This window comes from Balaenoptera borealis (genome assembly GCF_965194805.1).
Source record: "Balaenoptera borealis genome assembly, chromosome: 12".
Classification (NCBI taxonomy): Eukaryota; Metazoa; Chordata; class Mammalia; order Artiodactyla; family Balaenopteridae; genus Balaenoptera; species Balaenoptera borealis.
This window is the reverse complement of record NC_138869.1, coordinates 20,029,843-20,050,611: the sequence shown is the minus strand read 5'-3', so window position 1 is coordinate 20,050,611 and position 20,769 is coordinate 20,029,843. Positions and strand designations below refer to the sequence as shown.

Genomic DNA, 20,769 nt, shown 5'->3' with positions numbered 1-20,769 from the left:
GAGAAGAAAATAATTGTTCCATCAGATATGAAGAGTTTTAAAATACTTTAAAGCTGATGACTTTCATTTGTGTATGTAAAGATGTAGTAGACTATTAAGTTATCTAACAGGCTTTGATGTTTTCCCCATATCATTTAACAGTAAGCATACTTTTGTTGTATTCTCATTGCATGATTGTGGAATGTAGGTTTCCAGTAACTCTAATATCATTCTCCTTCCTTGAAATATGTTCCCATCAAAATAATTTCCCGTACACTCCCTCCTATCCACATCATATCCAAACTCCTCCCTGGAGCCTTTGATAATTACTGTAGTCCTCATTCTTTGTCAAACCTTTACATCCCATTTTTTCTCCCCTTAGTTTGCATGAGTGCCTTAGTCATACATAAGTTTTACACTTAAGCACAGGCACTATCTTGTACTTATTTTTCCCCCAAAGCACCTAGCACAGTGCTGAACCTAAATAGGGCCTTAATGAATGACTGATTGCTTAATTAAACTGAATGCTTGTACAACAAGGATAATCCATTTCTTGACCTGCAAGACAACACAGAAATTACAGTTTATCAGAGGCTGCCGTTATTGCTGAACATTTATTCTGGACAAAATATTAAAGCCGTTAAGTGCAAAAATCATGCCAGTTTAATGGTCATCCCTGTATTACATGTCAGAAATTATTTGAGCCAGCTGCAGTACAGTGACTTTTGACCTACTTTCCATTTTTTAAATTAGCTTAGGAGGGAAGCTCTTTATTTTTCCCATCTTTGAACACTCAAACAAATATCAGCACTACCAAAAATAAATGCATAAATAAAATAGAAATAAAATCTAACCAGTTGAAAGGCCATTAAGTTCAGAATTTTTTCTTTTAAAAATTCATTCTCCTATCTCTGGGAAAACTCTCAAGGCAGTGTATTTTCAGAGAAAATTTGACGAAAAAAGTTATGAGTTGAAAGTTGAAGTGAATGGAATTTTCGAAAGACTGGAAAGAGGAGGTGGGAATAAAAATTTAAACTGAATAAAGAAGAAATGGCAAATAGAGGGAATCAATAGTATGTTCCTGATTCTCTTTCTTTTTGTAAACTATAAACCTAAATTATTTTCTACTTTCCCCTAAATGGCTATGAACCTCAGAATCCTTTAAACATAGGGAATATGTCCTACGACATTAAAATGGACATCGCAGACATATTTAAGAATTTCAGGAAACATCCATTCTTGATAACTTGAGTTATCAACATGTTTTTGTTTGAGTTGAGCCATTAAAGATCTCTGTAAAGGTCAGATTCCCACTTCAGATGAGAATCTTGCTCTAGGGTGCAAACCCTTATAATGAGATCACTCTAATTTTAATTAATAACTGACATAGAAACCCTGTGAAATAAATAAAAATGATTCATTTGACAACATATGACAAATGCACACTGTGTGGTTTTCATCGTATTTTGTAACTTTCATGTTGTTGCTACAAGGTAACTGTGGAATTTGCCTGCGGAAGAGACAGTAGGATAAAGGCTGCCCTTTTCAAATATCTGTGTTTCTCCCAGAGAGAGAAATACTACAGAAGTATGCAAAATAAAGAAGGAAAACAAAGATGTTCTTATATAATTCATCTGAGATTTTATCTTGTAGAGTTTTTTTTTGAAATTCATTTACAATTCTAAAGTCTCTGACTCATTGACTTCATTAATTTGGAGAGGAATTAATTTAGCTACTACTACTGCAAGCCATTACCAATACATTTGCATGAGGACACTATTTTTAAAACAGTGGTTAGAAATAAATCACCATTTCAAAGATTCACCTATATATTTTCAGAATGAAATACTGTGGAACAATTATTTTTCATGTATTTTTGTAGAGTTCCAATAACTTTTAACCAGTTTCCTTTGACCCAGAGGCTGTACTGCTCCCCCTGGAACTGGATGGGATTTTTTTTCCTTAGCCCAAAGTTGAAGTATCAGAAATACAACCATTAATAAGACATGTGGGACTTCCCTGGTGGTCCAGTGGTTAAGACTCCGCGATTCCACTGCAGGGGGCGGGGGTTCAACCCCTGGTCTGGGAACTAAAATCCAACATGCCGTGTGGCGAAGACGTGGCAAGCATATACTTTGCTTGAAACTATTAGTAGAGACATAGTCAAGACTATTTAAATTTCACAACAGATTTTAAATACTATACTTCCAAGTAATTTACCATTAGCCAGTGGGTTGGAGTTCTTACCGTCTGCTTCCTTTATTTGACAGAGTGAATGTGATACCTGGGTTACTTTATAAAAATGTTAAAAGGACTTTACTCTTCCTAGGATTTTTCTTTTGTCATTAATTTATTCATTCATTTACTCACTCACTCACTCACATATTCAAACAAGCGTTTATGAGTTGCCTAATGTGAGAGCTGCTTTATCAGTCACTGGGGAAACAATGATGAGAAAAAAAAGGCTTGGCTACTCTTCTCATGGAAATAAGAGTTTAGTAAAGGAAGTGGGTACTAACCAAACTATCACAGAAATAAATGTGGAATTACAGCTTTGATCAGTGCCAGGAAGAGAGGAATGTGGTAACATTTGATGTTGTTAGTCTAAGAGAAAGCTTCCCTAAGTGAAGAATGGAAGGGGAGAGAACGGAGCAGGAACAGGGGGTAGCATGTATTCAGTCACTGTATATTCAACTAGGTACTGGGGTAATAGCCACAATGAGACTTGGAGACTGGCCCTAAGGTATAAGGAAGCACATGGGTTTTTTTAGGAACTGAAAAAAGATTGATGGGCTTTGAGCGTGGGGTGGAGGAGTTATGAATTGGAACCTAGTGGTTGGTGGAAGAAGGGATATACAGAGCCCTGTAAGCATTGTTTTCATCCTGAAGCCAACAGGAATCCATTGAGAGTCAAGCAGGGGAGGGGGTGATATATAGTTGGGTTATGTTTCAGAAATTACCTTGGGTGGCTATTTGGAGAAGACGTGCATGATGGCAAACTTCAAAGCCCTTCCCAGATTGATTGCTCCTTGAGGAAGCCCTGCCTTTTCTTTATTTTCAGGGTGGTTTGGCATTAATGAAGCATACACAAGATTATCCTATTCATTCTAAAATGCTCCATCCTTTGGAAGATACCCATCATCCTTCCTTTATAATAAATTTCAAGCAGTTCACTTGGATAAACTGAGGAATCCATTTGCATTGGGAACTAGAACACACAAAGTGTGTTCTTTATCTAATGTCTGTGTCTGTGTGTGTATGTGCATATGTAATTCTTTTTTCCTTTGATGAAAAAAGTCTGTTCCTTTAATTTATCTTCATGTCCTCTTTCCATAAAGGACTTGAGTGACTGAAAATCTATTTACCATCTTGATTAGATTGATATATGTTTATTATTTTAACATATTTTAAATGGGTTTTCCCATTTACATTCAATTGGGTTTACTTTTTTATCATGACACATTGGTGGTAGCATTATTTGGCTGTCAAAATGGGCTATGATGATGTGTGTTTGTTAAAACAACAAGGAATTACTAAGAAGCTATGCGTGTCCTCTGCGAGGTGCTTGTGTAGCTCTCATAGCTTTTTATCAGATGGAGTGTTTATCTTGTAAAGATCCAGCTAGTTTCATACACACACAAAGCAGCCAGTATTTTTCCATGCACAGTGTTTTTCCTCTTCTGCCTTGAAAAAGAGTTCACTATGTCTCAGGCAAGTGTGTAGACACTGAAGTAGATTTTTCTGTGAGAAAATCAAACATGTTACTATGTTATTTCTCTAGATATAACTGAATTCTGTAGTGTAAATGTGGGCTCACCAGCATGTTTTCTATAGCCAGACTATATGTTTAATGCTTTCAGCCAATAATTTGTAGAACTGAGAAATGAAGCCACAGATGCCATACAAGAAAACAATTATCTTTGTGGAAATAAAGAGCTATAAAACAATTTTCAACTAAGGAAGGAAAGATTTCTTTCCACCCAGTGGCTTGGAAGTGGATCTATGTACAGGAGAGGCAAAGTAATGCAGGGGTTAAGTATGTGTTACGTAGAGTCAGGCTGGATGGATTGTAATCCCATCTCCACCATTTATCACCTGCATGACATTGGCCAAAGTCCTTATTCTCTCTGTGTCTCAGTTATCTGGGCTCTGAAATTGGTACAATAATAGTGTCCACCTCATCTATTCCTGGTGAGGATTAAATGAGACAGGGAATGCGAAGATATTAGAAGAGTGCCTGGCACATAATAAGGGATAAAAATAACCTTAATTGATAGTAATCACATCACATCGATTGAGTAAACTGTATGATTAAGACTCAGGCCTTATAGAGAGCTTTGCTTAGTTCCCCACTGTTTGCCTACAATTCTCTGAGTGACATTAAAGGAAGAAAAAAAGATATAGGGAAAGATTGACTTATGAAATTCAAATAAGTGACATTTCAAACTACTGTTTAGTTCTTCATCACTGAGAAACAGCTTATTTTTGCATATTTAAAAGATGAAAGAAAATGTATGCATATTAATTTTCAATTAGGCTTTCTAATGGCAGTAGAACTTTTCAAGTGATTTCCAATGGTGGGAAGATGAAGCATTCACACCCAGGTGAACATTTTAGTGTTTCAGGCTAGAATAAATTAAGTATTGCAATTGAAGGTATACCCAAAGCTTCTCACATTTTGAAGAAAAGATTAAGCATATATATATAGTTTTTTTTTCTCAAATACTGGATTAAAAATAGGTATGATGACCATACTTTTTCTCAATGGTTTATCAGCAGTGAGGATTTTTAGATTTTTTTTTGGTAACATTGAGATTACTGTTATCAAAATAAAAGTAGGCTGTTGGTTTTCCATCCAAAGGTGCTATCTAAGGATTTTAGTTGGATTCTCTCAAATACACTTCTCATTTGTATTTTCCTAAGAAGCAACTCAGATAATATTCTGCAGTAGAATAATTGTATTAATAATTAAATCATTAGATAATGTTTACATCTAATTTCAATAAGCTTCAGTGTCCCAAGTGCTTTAAATCCTTTTGTGATGAAGTTACGGAGAATTTGAACACCGCAGGTTGATCTTGTACTTGGTCATGGTGTATTAATATACTCATCTGGGACGTCTCTTTCCTTTCTAGCTTTGTGAATTCAACCAGTCCATCCTGGTCTGTCTCCAGTACTTCCTATTCTATGAAGCCCTCCACCATTCTCTGCTACTAATCATAGTAATCATAATGTTTTATAATTATAATAATACTACTAATACCATTATTTCTACTATTACCCATTAACATCACTATCATCATTGTCTTCATCATCAGTACTTATTGTGTGCTAAAGGTGAGGAAGTTCTATGTCCATCATTTTATTTAATCATCTCAATAGCACTCTGTAAGATACAGGTTACTATTATTCTCTACCTATGGATGAGAAACTGAGGCTTGGAAAGTTTAAATACTTAACCAAGTTCACAAATGCAAATAAAAGGTGGACCCAAACTTGAAATCCAGGTGACCTAACTTCAAAGCTCTCACTTATCCACCCTGATTTGCTATCCAAAATAATAATTGAAACATTAGATACTTAACTTTTAATTTTTCTATGTTTTGTCTTTATATCTGGGACTTCTATTTTCCCCCAAATATCTTTTCTCTCTTTCTTGCTTAGAATCGGAATCTTTAAAATTTATCTAGGCACATGGTCATGAAGAATAAGGACTCTATGTCCTAAATTTCCTATGCATCTATGTGAATTAAGTCTGTCTAATCAGATGTCAGTGTAAGTTCTCCTTAAAAAGAAGTTTATCATCCTTTCATCCTTTCTTCACTCTGTCAGTTGTATTGGGGACCAGGGTGGGGTGGGGGGCTGGCAATGGCCTAGCCATCTCAGTATATGATATGGAAACCACATGCTAAGGACGTGGAATGCTAAGCATTGCAGAAGAACTCTAGGTCATTGCCTCTGTGCCACACTGAACAGCCCTAAACTAACCCTTTCCAGGCTTATTTTACTTAGGAGAAATAAGTTTCTATTGTGTTTATATCTCAGTTATTTTGAGGTTTTGGTCTCTTAAATTCAACCTCATCTTACCTAATATACACTTAGAGGTCAGAGAGTCTTTTATACAAGTATGAATACGCCTAACATTTAGAAGGTACTTGATAAATATCAGATTGCTTTATGATAATTATACATTTCCAAATATCTTTAAGGTCTAAAATCGTGAAAATCACATGAAGTCTATTATACATAAATTTAAAACTGTAGTATGTTTGAAACTCTTAGAACTGGATCTTTTATTGGGCTAATGTTTATTTTGCAGGCACTCTAATCACTTCTTTCATATTAACACATGGTAGAGTTGATATAAAATGCTATTATACATAGTTGGGCACACTCCCACTGCTGACAGAATAAGGAAAAACTACACTTAAAAAAGTACTCTTTCTGGGGGCTTCCCTGGTGGCTCAGTGGTTAAGAATCCTCCTGCCAATGCAGGGGACATGGGTTCGAGCCCTGGCCCGGGAAGATCCCACATCCCACATGCCACGGAGCAACTGAGCCCGTGCGCCACAACTACTGAGCCTGCGCTCTAGAGCTCGCGTGCCACAACTACTGAGCCCACGTGCCACAACTACTGAAGCCCGTGCGCCTAGAGCCCGTGCTCCGCAACAAGAGAAGCCACTGCAATGAGAAACCTGCGCACCGCAACGTAGAGTAACCCCTGCTCGCCACAACCAGAGAAAGCCCGCGCACAGCAACGAAGACCCAACACAGCCAAAAATAAAATAAAATAAATTTTAAAAAAAGGTGTTCTTTCTGAATTAATGTCATCTCTTATTACAGCAGTCTTAACTGTTATTATTATAGTAAAGAAACTGTCAGCAATTACTATACAAATCTTCATTCTCATAGTTGTGTACACTCTTGTTCACTAATCGAGCTTATTGTGATGCAGCATTACAAAAGAAAACTTCTGGAAGTTAGTACAAACTAAGTCAAGAGGGAAGGCGGTCTAAGAAGTGCCTTCCAACAAGAGCTATCAATGATACAGAGCCGAGATGCTAAACAAGAAAATTCACCATAAAATTATTAAAGAATCAACTCTATACACCTCAGTGTGGCTTTTGTCTTGGGAATGTTGTCTAATACATTACTTTCTCAGAATAGATGACAATCTGACATTAAAATAAAGTGGGAAAAGCATTCATATTCAGTTGTTCCTTCTTTTATTTACTATCTCAATTCTTTAGTAAGTATTTTCCTAGCCCCTAGGCTAGGCACTGGTCTCACCTCTGGTGATGTAGGAATAAACAATATTGACATAAGTCATGCCTGCCTGGAGCTTACTTTCTGATGGAAAAAGACAGACAATAATCATAAATAATTGAAAGACTAAGATATTTTATTTTTTTAAGATGATTTTATTCATTTTATTTTATTTTATTTATTTATTTTTGGCTGCGTTGGGTCTTCATTGCTGCACACGGGCTTTCTCTAGTTGCAGTGAGTGGGCGCTACTCTTTGTTGTGGTGCGCGGGCTTCTCATTGCGGTGGCTTCTCTTGTTGCAGAGCATGGGCTCTAGGCATGCGGGCTCAGTAGTTGTGACTCGCAGGCTCTAGAGCGCAGGTTCAGTAGTGGTGGCGCACGGGCTTAGTTGCTCCGCGGCATGTGGGATCTTCCCGGACCAGGGCTCGAACCCGTGTCCCCTGCATTGGCAGGCGGATTCTTAACCACTGTGACACCAGGAAAGCCCCAAGATATTTTAAAATAGTGGTTGAGGTTAACAAGATAATGAGATTGAAAGTGATCAGAGATGAGGGAAGGTCAGGCCAGATTTTCTGAGAATGTGTGATTTGGGCTGAGACCTAGATGACAAGATATGCCAATCTTATGAAAATTTGGGGAAGAACCCTTTAGACAGGGGAAATAAGAAGTGCACAGGCCTTGAGGCTGCAACAAGCTTCACTGACTCAGGAGACTGGAGATAACTCCAGAGCTTGGAGAGCAAAGTAGAAATGAGGAGAATAGTGGGTGCTGACATCAGAGGGGTGGGCAGGACTGGATCGTATAGGACCTGGAAGGCCGTGGAAAGATGTTTGAACTTAATTTTCAGTTCTTTCAACATGAGAGGCAGTGGAAGTAACAGTTTTATGTTAAAGACCTATTGTTCTTTGGCCGTTTATAGCTTCCACCTTAAACTTAGATTTTTAGAATGTGAACTCCTCAGTTCTCATATCTATATAATTCAATTGACCATCATTGCCAGAAATTGTCTGGTGTTTCACAAGTGCTCATATTAATGGGAATATGAAAGCTGGAACAAGTTATGGATTCCTGTGACCTGTGATAAATCATGAATCTTACTCAATTATGAGCTTCTTTTAATTCATACTGAAAGCATTCAGAAATAGTAAACTCAGCCTCACCTGTCACTAATATGTTAAGTTGATTAAATATTGATTTTTAATTTTAGATCTGTCATTTTTTATTTAATAATACTTTAGATTTGCCTTTTCCTATTTATTGCTCTATATATCCATCTTTTAAAACATATCATAGGGAAAGCTGTAGTAAACTATTAAATACATGGATAAGAATAGGCACATGGAGACAAAGTAACATCAAATTGTATGTTTGTGAAGATGTTCTTATATAGTTTGCAAAGTCTGCGAGATATATTCTGCTCATTGGACTTACGTTATGGAATTAAGCGTTAAGAGGCAGATACGCTGCTTTGTTTGCAGTATCTAAGTCAGAAACAATAAATATGCACTCATATCGCCTGCACCTGCAAGGAACACAGACATCACCAGACAGCTTCCTCCTGTAAAACCCAGCCTCAGCCTCAGAATCCTTTTCATCATTGTGTCCTAAGCAGCCACTACTCATCAGCGGGGTCTCAAGAGTAACTAGCTGATCAGTTGTCCTTGCCTTAAACCGACAAGGAGCAAAGAAGATATGCGTCTTTTCCAGGTGTGAAAATTCTTGTTTACTTCTCACAATACGGGATAAAGAATATGGGCACATGGGACTTAGGGTAAGATTAACAAAATGCTTCACATATGGGAGGTGTTTAATAAATATTAGATTCCATATTTTTCCTGGAAACTCAAATGATACTGTTTTGGTCTCAGAGGCCCAAAAAGGTTTTTATTCTCAAATACGACCCTGTCCACTCCCATTATCTATAGAATCTGGACCCTTATTTAGAGGAACATCCAGAGGAAAATACACACACACAAACACACACACACACACACCAACTTATTTGTTATTATTCCAAGTCAGAACTTTATTGCTTTTGTCTAAATACCTTTACAAGACTTATAGATACTAAACATTGTGGTCTTTAAATGAGTTTTAAAGAAGAGAGAAGAGGAAGAAGGGAAAAGGTGAAAAAAAAGGCCATTGATTTAGGTGAAGAATACAGAAAAAAAAAATAAGATTTTAAGTTTTCAATATTTGGGCAAAATATTAAAGACTTATTTTTATAATATATTAAAAATAAGATTCTAGCATATATTATTTGGCATAAGATGTCATCTACTCCTTGTGTGGTTTCTGTTAAAGAGGAAATAAAAATTGGGGTGAGTTCCCATTGTTAAGATGCTTTTTTGTAATGGGATATATTTCTACATATTTTATGTAACTTTTTGAAAGTATCTTTGATAGTAAATGCCAAATTAAAAGCAATCCGTTTTTCTCCCAGTTTTATTGAGAAATAATTAACGTGGGTCACTGTATAAATTTAAGGCAAACAGCATAATGGTTTGATTTATATAGACTGTGAAATGATTACCACAACTAGGTTCACATAACATCCATCTTCTCATATAGATACTATAAAAAGAAAAGAAAGGGGAAAAAAATCAATCCTTCTTATCTATGTTTTCTGTTCCTAAGAGGTTATTATTTTAATTTATTAGAGGCTTTTGAACTCTTTAGTTTATAACATCTGAAAAATGTATGGGACTCCCAGTTCCATATCAAAAAATGTTAATTAAGAAAGGCTGTGGGGACTTCCCTGGTGGTCCAGTGGTTAAGACTCCCGCTCCCAATGCAGGAGGCCAGGGTTCGATCCCTGGTCGGAGAACTAGACCCCACATGCATGCCGCAACTAAAGATCCCACATGCCGCAACAAAGACCCAGAGCAACCAAAATAAATAAATAATTTTATTTTTTTTTAAAAAAAAGAAAGGCTGTGATGGACTGAGGTAGAGGATGGAGCTCATGTTAAAATTTTCCAGTGGTTGAGAGGCATGTGGGTAATTCAAAAATAATGTTATCTCTTTTTAGTAACATTGTTGCATTTGTTTTAGAATTTAAATAATTTTAAATAATGGTATAGGAATCCCATTTTATCAAAATGTGGAGTGAGCTAAAAATAAATTGATTCAGAAATGCAGCACCTTGAGAGAAGACAACTTTTATTCATTTTTGAGCCCTCACTTTCATGCTGGACACTAAATAAATGCTTGTTGAATAAATGAATAATCTGAATGAAGCTTTACCTTTTAGAAAATGAGATGACTTTTGTCCAAATAAAATATAAATGCAAAAAAGTACCTAGATAGATTTTTATTTCCCTATAGACTCCTAAACTGCAACAGCTGTTTTATATAGTACAGGAATATTGCTCTTACTCACTAACTCTGACCCTGAAAATGTCTGTTAGAAATAACTGAGCTCTCTAGTAGTTCATAATGACCCTGTCCTCCGGGCAGAACTAATCAGCGATTTGGAATCAAACTGGCAATTCTATAAATGAGACTTATTGATTTTTTATGTAGCTATCATCTTTGTATTAAAGAAGACACTTGCAATATGTTAGCATTGATGAATATTAGGAATAAACTTTCAAACCGTGGGGTTCTGTGATTATGACCTACCATGATGTTAATTTCTTCTTAATCCCTAGTGCTAATTGTTTGCAGTGAGAAAGCTAATATTACATGGGAAAACTCATAATTCCACTTAAATTGATATATTTAAGTTTTTTTTTTACCCGCCTTTGAATTGTTTATGGTAACCTAATGAGTTTACTACCTATATCAAGCTTTAAAATGTTATTAAATAGTAATTACCAAATTTGCCATACTCATTGTGTTGACTGATGGTACATACAAGTGTCTTGAAACATCAAGAAGAGATGTTGGAGATTCCTCAAAAAATTAAGAGTAGACCTACCATATGACCCAGCTATTCCACTTCTGGGTATTTATCCAAAGAACACAAAAATACGAATTTGAGAAGATATATACACCCCTATGTCCATTACAGCAAGATATGGAAACAACCTAAGTCTGTTGGTGGATGAACGGATAAAGAAGATGTGGCATATATATACATATATAAATATACACACATATATATACATATATGTATACACACACAATGGAATACTACTGAGCCATAAGAAAAATGAAATCCTACCAACTGCAGCAACATGGTTGGACCTTGAAGGTATTATGCTACATGAAATATGTCAGATGAAGAAAGACATATACCATATGACTTCACTCATATGTGGAATCTAATACAAAACAAAACAAATGAACAAACAAAATAAAGCAAAAGCAAACTCATAGATATAGAGAACAGATTAGTAGTTACCAAAGGAGAAGAGGGTTAGGAGTGCATGGAATGGGTGAAGGGAGTCAACGGTATGGTGATGGATGGCAACTAGGCTTGTGGTAGGGATCACTTAATATATACAGATGTCAAGTTATAGTGCCATATGCTTGAAATTTGTAAAGTAAAAAATAAGAAAAAACAAAAAAGATGTTGATAGTTATTTTTTGTAAGAAAGAATTCATGTTGTTCCATAAATTGTTTGTAGAAAATACCTAAACCTGTTAGCTTGCTTACAGAGAGCAAAGAGGTCAGTGCCATAAAATCATTCTCATGGGGACAGTTAGCATCACATAGAGAAAATCTCTTGACCAACTTGCAACTCATATCCTAAACCACGAACTCAGAGACTGAGGCTGCGATTCAGAGAGATGTTAAGGAGTTTAACTGGCTTAATGTAAAGTCACCAGTATAAATTATTTAAAAAAATAATAAAACATACAACTTAAAGTTGGGTCAGAGTAATGTTACCTTCACATTTGATAGGTGTTCTAAAAGTGGTATATATTTTAAATGATTACAGATTCCAAATCCCAGATGGCCTAGGTACTAAAGTTACTGTACTCTTTTATAGTGAATAAATTTATCTATGGGAAATCAATCTAGACATGTGCTACTAAACTCTGGGTACCTATCTCCCTCAGGCAAATTTTGATCTCAAATACAAAACAATTAATCTCCTTTGTTTTCCTTTCTGATAGCCATGTGACTTTGAGCTAACGATCTATAACTTGATATAAGAAAAAAAGTAATTGTCAGGTTATTTTCTATTCAACCCAAAAAATGACTTTTCAATAAATTTTTATAGTACATCTAGATAAGAGCTAAATCAGTATGTATTCTCTATCATTGAAAACATCAGAGTTTAAGAGCATATATTACCCATTGTAAAAATATGTTTTCAATTATCTTTCCTCTTAAAAATTTAAAATTTAAAACCTATCTATAAATGTAACATAGGACTTATCTATTACTTTTTATATTCAGGTATGTGTCTAATTTTTTTTTTGAGGTTGCTTTTTATAGAGATGCAGACGTAGAGAACGGATGGGTGGATACAGGGAGAGAAGGGGAGGGTGGGATGAATTGGGAGATTAGGATTGACATATATACATGTTAATTTCTGCTGTACAACAAAGTGACTCAGTTATACATATATATATACATTCTTTTTCATATTCTTTCCATTATGGTTTATCACAGGATATTGAATATAGTTCCCTGTGCTACACAGTAGGACCTTGCTTGTAGAAGATTAATTGTCTATAGGTGTGTGGATTTATTTCTGGGCTCGCTATTCTGTTCCATTGATCCGTATGTCTGTTTTTGTGCCAGTACCATGTTGTTTTGATTACTGTAGCTTTGTAGTATTGTCTGAAGTCTGGGAGGGTTATGCCTCCTGCTTTGTTCTGTTTCCTCAGGATTGCTTTGGCAATTATAGGGCTTTTATTGTTCCATATAAATTTTAGGATTATTTGTTCTAGTTCTATAAAAAATGTCATGGGTAATTTGATAGGGATCTCATTAAATCTGTAGATTGCTTTGGGTACTATATGCCTAATTTATGTGTGGTTTTTTAACAATGAAAATAATTCCTTATAATTTGGATATTTGTTTAGCTGCTCAAGTTTTACTGTCAATGTACGTTTATTATATTTTCATCAATTATTCTTGAAGAATATTTGAATAACTGTATGGGACCAACTTAAAATCTTAGTAGACTGTCTTAGAGGATTTTGAGGGTTTGTCAAAATCAAACTTGAAAGAAACAGTGTTTTAGATTGAACCTTTTTCCAATTACCACTGGTCACATCTCATAGATCTCCCAGAACAGATAGGAGGGAAATAGGTGTGATCCATGTCATACGTCACAGTCATAGTCATTTTATGAAAATGTCCTCATCACAGAAGTATTGACAATTCACCAGGAAAGATCCCTCAAGATATTTAGTTTTGCTGATGAAAAGAAGAAGATGCCAGTCGACTCACGAATTAGTTGCCTTCAGTGGAACATCACATGCATTCATTCAAATTTATTGACACAGTGTTTGAATGGAGTTTTAGAAATACAAACTGTGTTGTGCTTGGCATTGCTCTCTGAATGCTTTTTAGCACTCAGGATTGTATGTGGCAGAAACGGCCTTGATTATATCCCGTAATGAGGATATGTCAAAGAAGTTACTTATACTTATGAATCACTAGGTTGGAATAACTAGTACCTGAAGTTGGCCATCACTGTTTCAAAAAGTACATACAATGGGCTTCCCTGGTGGCGCAGTGGTTGAGAATCTGCCTGCCAATGCAAGGGGACACGGGTTCGAGCCCTGGTCTGGGAAGATCCCACATGCCACGGAGCAGCTAGGCCCGTGAGCCACAACTACTGAGCCTGCACGTCTGGAGCCTGTGCTCCACAACAAGAGAGGCCGCGATAGTGAGAGGCCCACGCACCGCGATGAAGAGTGGCCCCCGCTTGCCGCAACTAGAGAAAGCCCTCGCACAGAAACGAAGACCCAACACAGCCAAAAAAAAAAAAAGTACATACATATACTGTGGATAACTGATGTTTCAGAAATTGTTATTACTCAACCATGCTTTTTTTAGTACCAAGTTTGTGCTTTAGAATATTATAATCCATTGTAATTCCAAGTTACTAAATAGATTAATTTTTTAAAAAATCATGATCCTCCAAAGGCCAAGTTTCTGGTCTCACTTTCAAAGGTTAACCATACTGACAACACAATCACTTAGGAATATTGTGAAGAAGGTGTGTAACAGAGATGTGGCAATATATAATATTTTATTATAGAACCTTTAAAACAATACTTGTTAAAAGTGGAAGTTTTTTTTATAGTGGTAGGGATGAGCAGCTGTTGAATCAAGGAAAATGATGTCAGTGAAAAAACAGTATTTCATGTTTATAGTGCTGAAGTTGATTCATAAAGTAACCTACTTTTTTCAATCAAGTATCGATAGTGTCAAGTTCAGTTAGTAATATGTACAAGGGTTTCTTTGTGAAGTGAGACATATCTTTATTCAATTTGACATATTCCAGCCATTCTTAGTCAATAGCTCCCTCTTTAGACCTATGGGAGTTAGCAACATTATTTATGCCTTGGAAAATCAAATGTCCAGGGACTTTTGTGTAAGTACCTTTTTAAATCTAGTCACTGTATTAACTTTGGAACAAAAAATGTTCTTATGGAACAAATAAAATCTGTGGGAATAAAGGATTGAAAATGAATGATACTAGTAAAGTACTGATATTAAAGTCATGCTTAAATAGATTAATTCCATACTTTTATGTAATGATTCCAGTGGCAATAAAACCTAAACACTTCAGGGACTTCCCTGGTGGTGCAGTGGTTAAGAATCTGCCTGCCAATGCAGGGGACACGGGTTCGAGCCCTGGCCCGGGAAGATCCCACATGCCACGGAGCAACTAAGCCCGTGCACCTCAACTACTGAGCCTGCGCTCTAGAGCCCGTGAGCCACAACTGCTAAACCCGCGTGCCACAACTACTGAAGTCCACGCACCTACAGCCCGTGCTCTGCAACAAGAGAAGCCACTGCAATGAGAAGCCCGCGCACTGCAATGAAGAGTAGCCCCCGCTCACCGCAACTAGAGAAAGCCTGCACAAAGCAACGAAGACCCAACACAGCCAAAAATCAATCAATTTATTAAAAAAAACAAAACCTAAACATTTCACATGCTGTAGTCTATTTTCAATCCACCTGATGAATTAATATATCAAATTCTAAGCTTTTGGGCTTATTTTTAAATTTGGCAATGTTTTACTCTCTTGTTTGTCAGGTTTCTCAGTATGTTTTCATCTTTCTTTCGCTCTGCATGAGCACAACCATACGAAGTTATGTTCTTATATGTGATTGGGTTACTCTCCCTTAGTTTTAGTGATTATATATTTCTATCACCAGCTGGAATATTCTTTATTAAAATCTGAAGCTGTTATTATGCTCAATAAATAAGGTTGCTTCTGTCTTTCTCTTTTCTTTAGGTAACATGTTTTTTTCTCCAAATTAGAAATCCAATATTTTAGAGACTTTTTTAATATTTAAAATTGTCACAGAAGTCCCAAAAGGAGATGAATTTAAAATCATTATTAATTATACCACTGTACAGCTATAACCACACAATATTGAAAGAACTTCCTTTGGTCTGTTTTTCTATAAATGTATATTTTTATAAAATTGGGATGAGGCCTTCCCTGGTGGCGCAGTGGTTGAGAATCTGCCTGCCAATGCAGGGGACACGGGTTCGAGTCCTGGTCTGGGAAGATCCCACATGCCACGGAGCAACTGGGCCCGTGAGCCACAACTACTGAGCCTGCGCGTCTGGAGCCTGTGCTCTGCAACAAGAGAGGCCGCGACAGTGAGAGGCCCGCGCACCGCGATGAAGAGTGGCCCCCGCTTGCCGCAACTGGAGAAAGCCCTCACACAGAAACGAAGACCCAGCACAGCCATAAATAAATAAATAAATAAATATATTAGGAAAAAAAAAAAATTGGGATGAAGCTGGAAATATGGTTTTACATCTTTTCAAAAAAATAAATATTATAACAAAAGCCATTAATGATACATTATATGAATTTCCCCCATGTAATTAGATATCTTTTAGAAACATAATTGGAAATTTCTGAATAACATTTCATCAAATGAAAACACCAGATCGATTTAGACATTGTCACACATTTAGAATATTGCCGCAATGAATGTCATTACACCTATATCTTTGAATGGCTTTCTGATTATTTCAGAAATAGTTTCCTGGAAGTGAAATTGTTGAGTGGAAGGACAAGACACTTTTGATATATTGCCAAGTAGCTTTTCAGAGTGGCTGTACAAAGACTTACTCTTAAAAAAGAGATTCTGAGTTGAATGATCTGATTGATCATTTTAAGTTAGAATTTTATTCACCAAGCCCTCCTCTCCATACCCACACCCCCCCACGACACCCCCCCGAGCATAGTAACCATCTTATTGACTAACTGCTTATGAACACACTGCTTTAAAGGGAAGAGAAAATACATATCTCTACTAGAAATATATAATAGGTATCCTGGTGACATTTAACTGAGGTGTTTCCAGTTATTATTTAATTTGCATTTTAAAAGCATTTATTATAAGTTAATGAATCAATTGATACTCCAGGGAACATTTAATAAGATTTATTGCCTTATAAAATTTATATGGCTCTCAGCTAAATAACCAAGATTATTAGCAGTTGCATAATTATATTTCTGGTAATTCTAGAGATTACCCAAAATAGGAAATATCTATAACTTTTTACATTTTACGTAGACATAGATGGCCTTAACACGTGATTCTGAAACATATGCATAATTTCAAAGTACTTGTATTTATTTTCTTTAATTTGAAAGGTGTTAAATCTATTGACATAAAATATAACTCCTTCATAGTAGCAGTAGGGCAGAGCAACTGAAAGGGCAATTAGTTAGAAAATGTTAAAATCCGAAGAGTTTAAAATGCCGTGTTGCCCAAGTAACCTGTAGCTCCCTCGGCCTGGAAGGTAGAAGGCTCTTAACCTTCCACAACATGTCTTCTGAGTGTTTTGTAAACTGTTCTCAGACCAGTTCTACTCATTCATTCTATATTGCAGCCCATGGGACTCCAAGAACGTAAGCAGCTCCATTACTTAATTGAAAGCATTTTCCCTTAGCTACACATCCTCCCTCCTCCCCTCCTTTCCCTCAGTTCAACTGCTACTGTGAGACCCATTGATATCACTTCCTTCGTGAAACCTTCAGTGTCATTGTCTCCTCTTAACATTGCCTTCCTGATCTTTCACTGTATTCTATCTTATCTAACACCTTCCTGTCCCTATTCCTTCTGCCTAGTAACCCTTTCTTCATGTATATGGGAGAGGTACAGTATGATATGGTGCAAAAGCCTTGGCCACCCAACTTGCTTTGGCCAATGGGACATGAGCAAATGTGATACAACCAGAAGCTTGAAAAGCACTTGCTCTTTGCCCCGCTATTGCTGCTGGAAACTCTTCCACTACTGCTCACCTTGCTTACCTGTGAGGATGAATGACCCATGGATCACAGATGGGCCATCCTCGTTAATGCTTCCCATACCAGTCACCCCACAGACTATTTAATATCTAGCTGCAGCCACATGAGTGACCCCCGGGAGAGACAAGCAGAAGATTTCCCCTGCTGTACCGGACCAATTTGCAGGCAAAAAGAATCATGAGCAAGTAAAACGGTATTGAGTCATTAAGTTTTGAAGTTTTTGTTTTTTTTTTTAATTTATTTATTTATTTTTGGCTGTGTTGGGTCTTCATTTCTGTGCGAGGGCTTTCTCTAGTTGCGGCAAGCGGGGGCCACTCTTCATCGCGGTGCGCGGGCCTCTCACTATCGCGGCCTCTCTTGTTGGCGGAGCACAGGCTCCAGACGCGCAGGCTCAGTAGTTGTGGCTCACGGGCCTAGTTGCTCCGTGGCATGTGGGATCTTCCCAGACCAGGACTCGAACCCGTGTCCCCTGCATTGGCAGGCAGATTCTCAACCACTGCGCCACCAGGGAAGCCCAGTTTTGAAGTATTTTTTTAATGTAGCAAATTGTTGCAATTATCTTCCAAACTTCTCAGATCTATTTCCTCATCTATACAATGAGGAATCAAAACCCCTGCTGATTGGTCCAAATGACATAATGACATTGGTCCATAATATCCTAGCCCTTAGAGTAGAGTATCTAGACTCATAGTGTCTAGTTTCAACCTTGGTTCCATTCTGTACAAACTGGGTTTCCTTTTTCTTACTTCCTTAAAATAGCAAATTATTTTAAGATCTCTGTACCTCAGTTTTCCCATTAAAAAATGTATATAATAAGAGTATCTTTATATCAGTTAGGAGTCTTTTGCTACAAGTAACAGAAAACCTGATTTAAATTGGCTTAAGGAAATAGGAATATGTCTCAGTTAACTGAAAAATGAAAGGGTAGCCTGTTGCCAGGTTCTTCTGCTTTCAGGAGTTTAAATGACACCATTAGAATGTTGTCTCTCTCCATGTATCAACCACTGTCCTTCATGTCGCTATCATTGTCAGTATCCATGAAGTATTCAGATGGCTGCCAGTGTCTCTACATCTACAACATTTCAGGTCAAGTTCAGTGAAGGAGGAAAGACTTTCAGAAATACCTACTTAACTGGAGGTCTTAATACCTCCAGTTAAGTTGTGTGCCTATCACAAGGCCAAGACAAACAAATCTGAAAGTCTGCTCAACCTTGAACCTATAGTTAGGAGTCAATCACTAGAGGCCACAAAGACAGGGTGGTTATCCAGAGGAATATTAGAGTAGTGTTAACTAAGAAGGCCAATTGATAAAAACAATGGCTGTCTCTGCCATTTATTCTTATATCACCAGTGAAGGTAAATGCCTAGTGCTGAGGATGGTACATAACAAGAACTCAATAAATATCATCTGTAAATATTAATGTGAACATGCACAAAAAAGCCCCCACTGGCTGTTCTATATCTTTACTGTGGTGATGATCACATAAATTTACACATGTGATAAAATTACACACAACTAAATACACATGCACACACACACACACACACACACACACACGAGTGCATGTATAGCTGGTGAAATAAGGTCTGATTAAGGTCAGTGTTGATTTCTTGCCTTGATACTGTACTATAGTTATGCAAGATGTTACCATTTTGATAACTGAGTGAAGAGTGTACAGTTTCTCTGTGTTATTTCTTACAATTGCATGTGAATCTACAGTTATCTCAAAATAAAAACAAAAAAAAGCATCAGTTATAGGATCTGACACATGGTTGACATGAAGGGCCATTATTATAATCACTATCTGAATTCTAGAGTAATGAACATCTTTCCTTAAAAAGGGAAACTTACTTCTAACCTCCTCCAAGCAGTCTTCCTGGTTTCCCCAACTAGAACTCATTTGTCTTTCTGTTGTGCTCTTTTTCAAATGTCACTGTAGCACTAACCAGGGACAGTTGAGTATCAGAGTTCTCCATGTATGTCTCTGTCTCAATAGATAATGAGTTCTTGGAAGGCAAGGAATATCTTATTTTTGCATGTTTATCCATTCATGTGTTCATTTGTATTTTGTATCTTACCAAATCTCTTAGCACAGGTGTTTTCCAATGTTGCACTTTCAGAAAAATGTTAAGATTTGATATTCACATGAACATATATTTTTCATGATTATAATGACTATCAAAGCAAGACATACAAAGAATATACAAATCAATTTTCACTGCAAAGTAAAGGAGCTGTTACAGTGGAGGATTACTGGACTGAATGTCAATACTATGACATAGTATGAGTGTGTTTCATGTTTGGTAATTGCAATCATTGTTGCTTTTGTTGTGGTCATCCATGTACAATGCTTGGTGTCAGTCGATTTATCTCTTGTAAAAATAAAATACAGTGTGTGTGTGTGAAAAAAAAAAAAAAAAAGCAAGACATAGGCATAGGCATATTTTTTTAATTGCACTTATATCAGAACTATTGTACGGTAGCTCGTTTCTTTTTACTGAACTGATTGTCTTTGGGTGTTTTTTTTAAATCAGTGTTCAAAGAGATTCCGAAGATAGGAGATGTCTACTGAGAAAGGGTTTTTTTTTTACAGGAACCTGGGCGTCTGAGATTAGCTATTGAATGATCATCACAGTGGAGCTTCAATTCCCTTTTTATTTAGGTGTTGTGGGTTTCTGTCATAGAGATTTTAAGTAGAAAGGAGTTCATGATCTCCTCCTAAGGAGTTTGCGATTCAAGTGAATTTTTGGAAGCAATGAAAAGAAGGGCCAAGTGAGTTTTTTAATAGAGCATTACTCTTGCAGAAGTCGACTGTAATTCTCATATATATAGGTTCTCTGACCATGGCTGAGTGAGATAATAGCCTGTTTAGAAGCATTCGCCTTTGTTCAGTGAAGGGCATTCTGTCCTCCCACCACCCAGCCTTTTTTCGTTCATCACGCCCACCAAATAAGAGTGATGCCAGGTTCACAAATAGAAAGCAAGACTATTAACATATCAAGCACTTCCAAGATCAAAATACTGCATATGGCATGTGTGTTTTAATGAAAATCTAGACACAGCAGCAGCTGAAGTCTGCATTGTGTGTGGTTCCAAGTTAAAA

The 20,769-nt window shown here is 36.7% G+C and overlaps 1 long non-coding RNA gene across 1 annotated transcript; it reads right to left on the bottom strand.

Annotated features, from left to right (window-relative positions):
* Positions 1-405: 405 nt before the first annotated feature.
* Positions 406-17,885, bottom strand: LOC309607167. Its single transcript, XR_014232296.1, has 2 exons — positions 15,147-17,885; positions 406-15,086 (listed from the first exon to the last, which is right to left on the bottom strand). It is a non-coding gene; the product is annotated as an uncharacterized lncRNA (long non-coding RNA).
* Between the last annotated feature and the right edge of the window lie 2,884 nt (positions 17,886-20,769).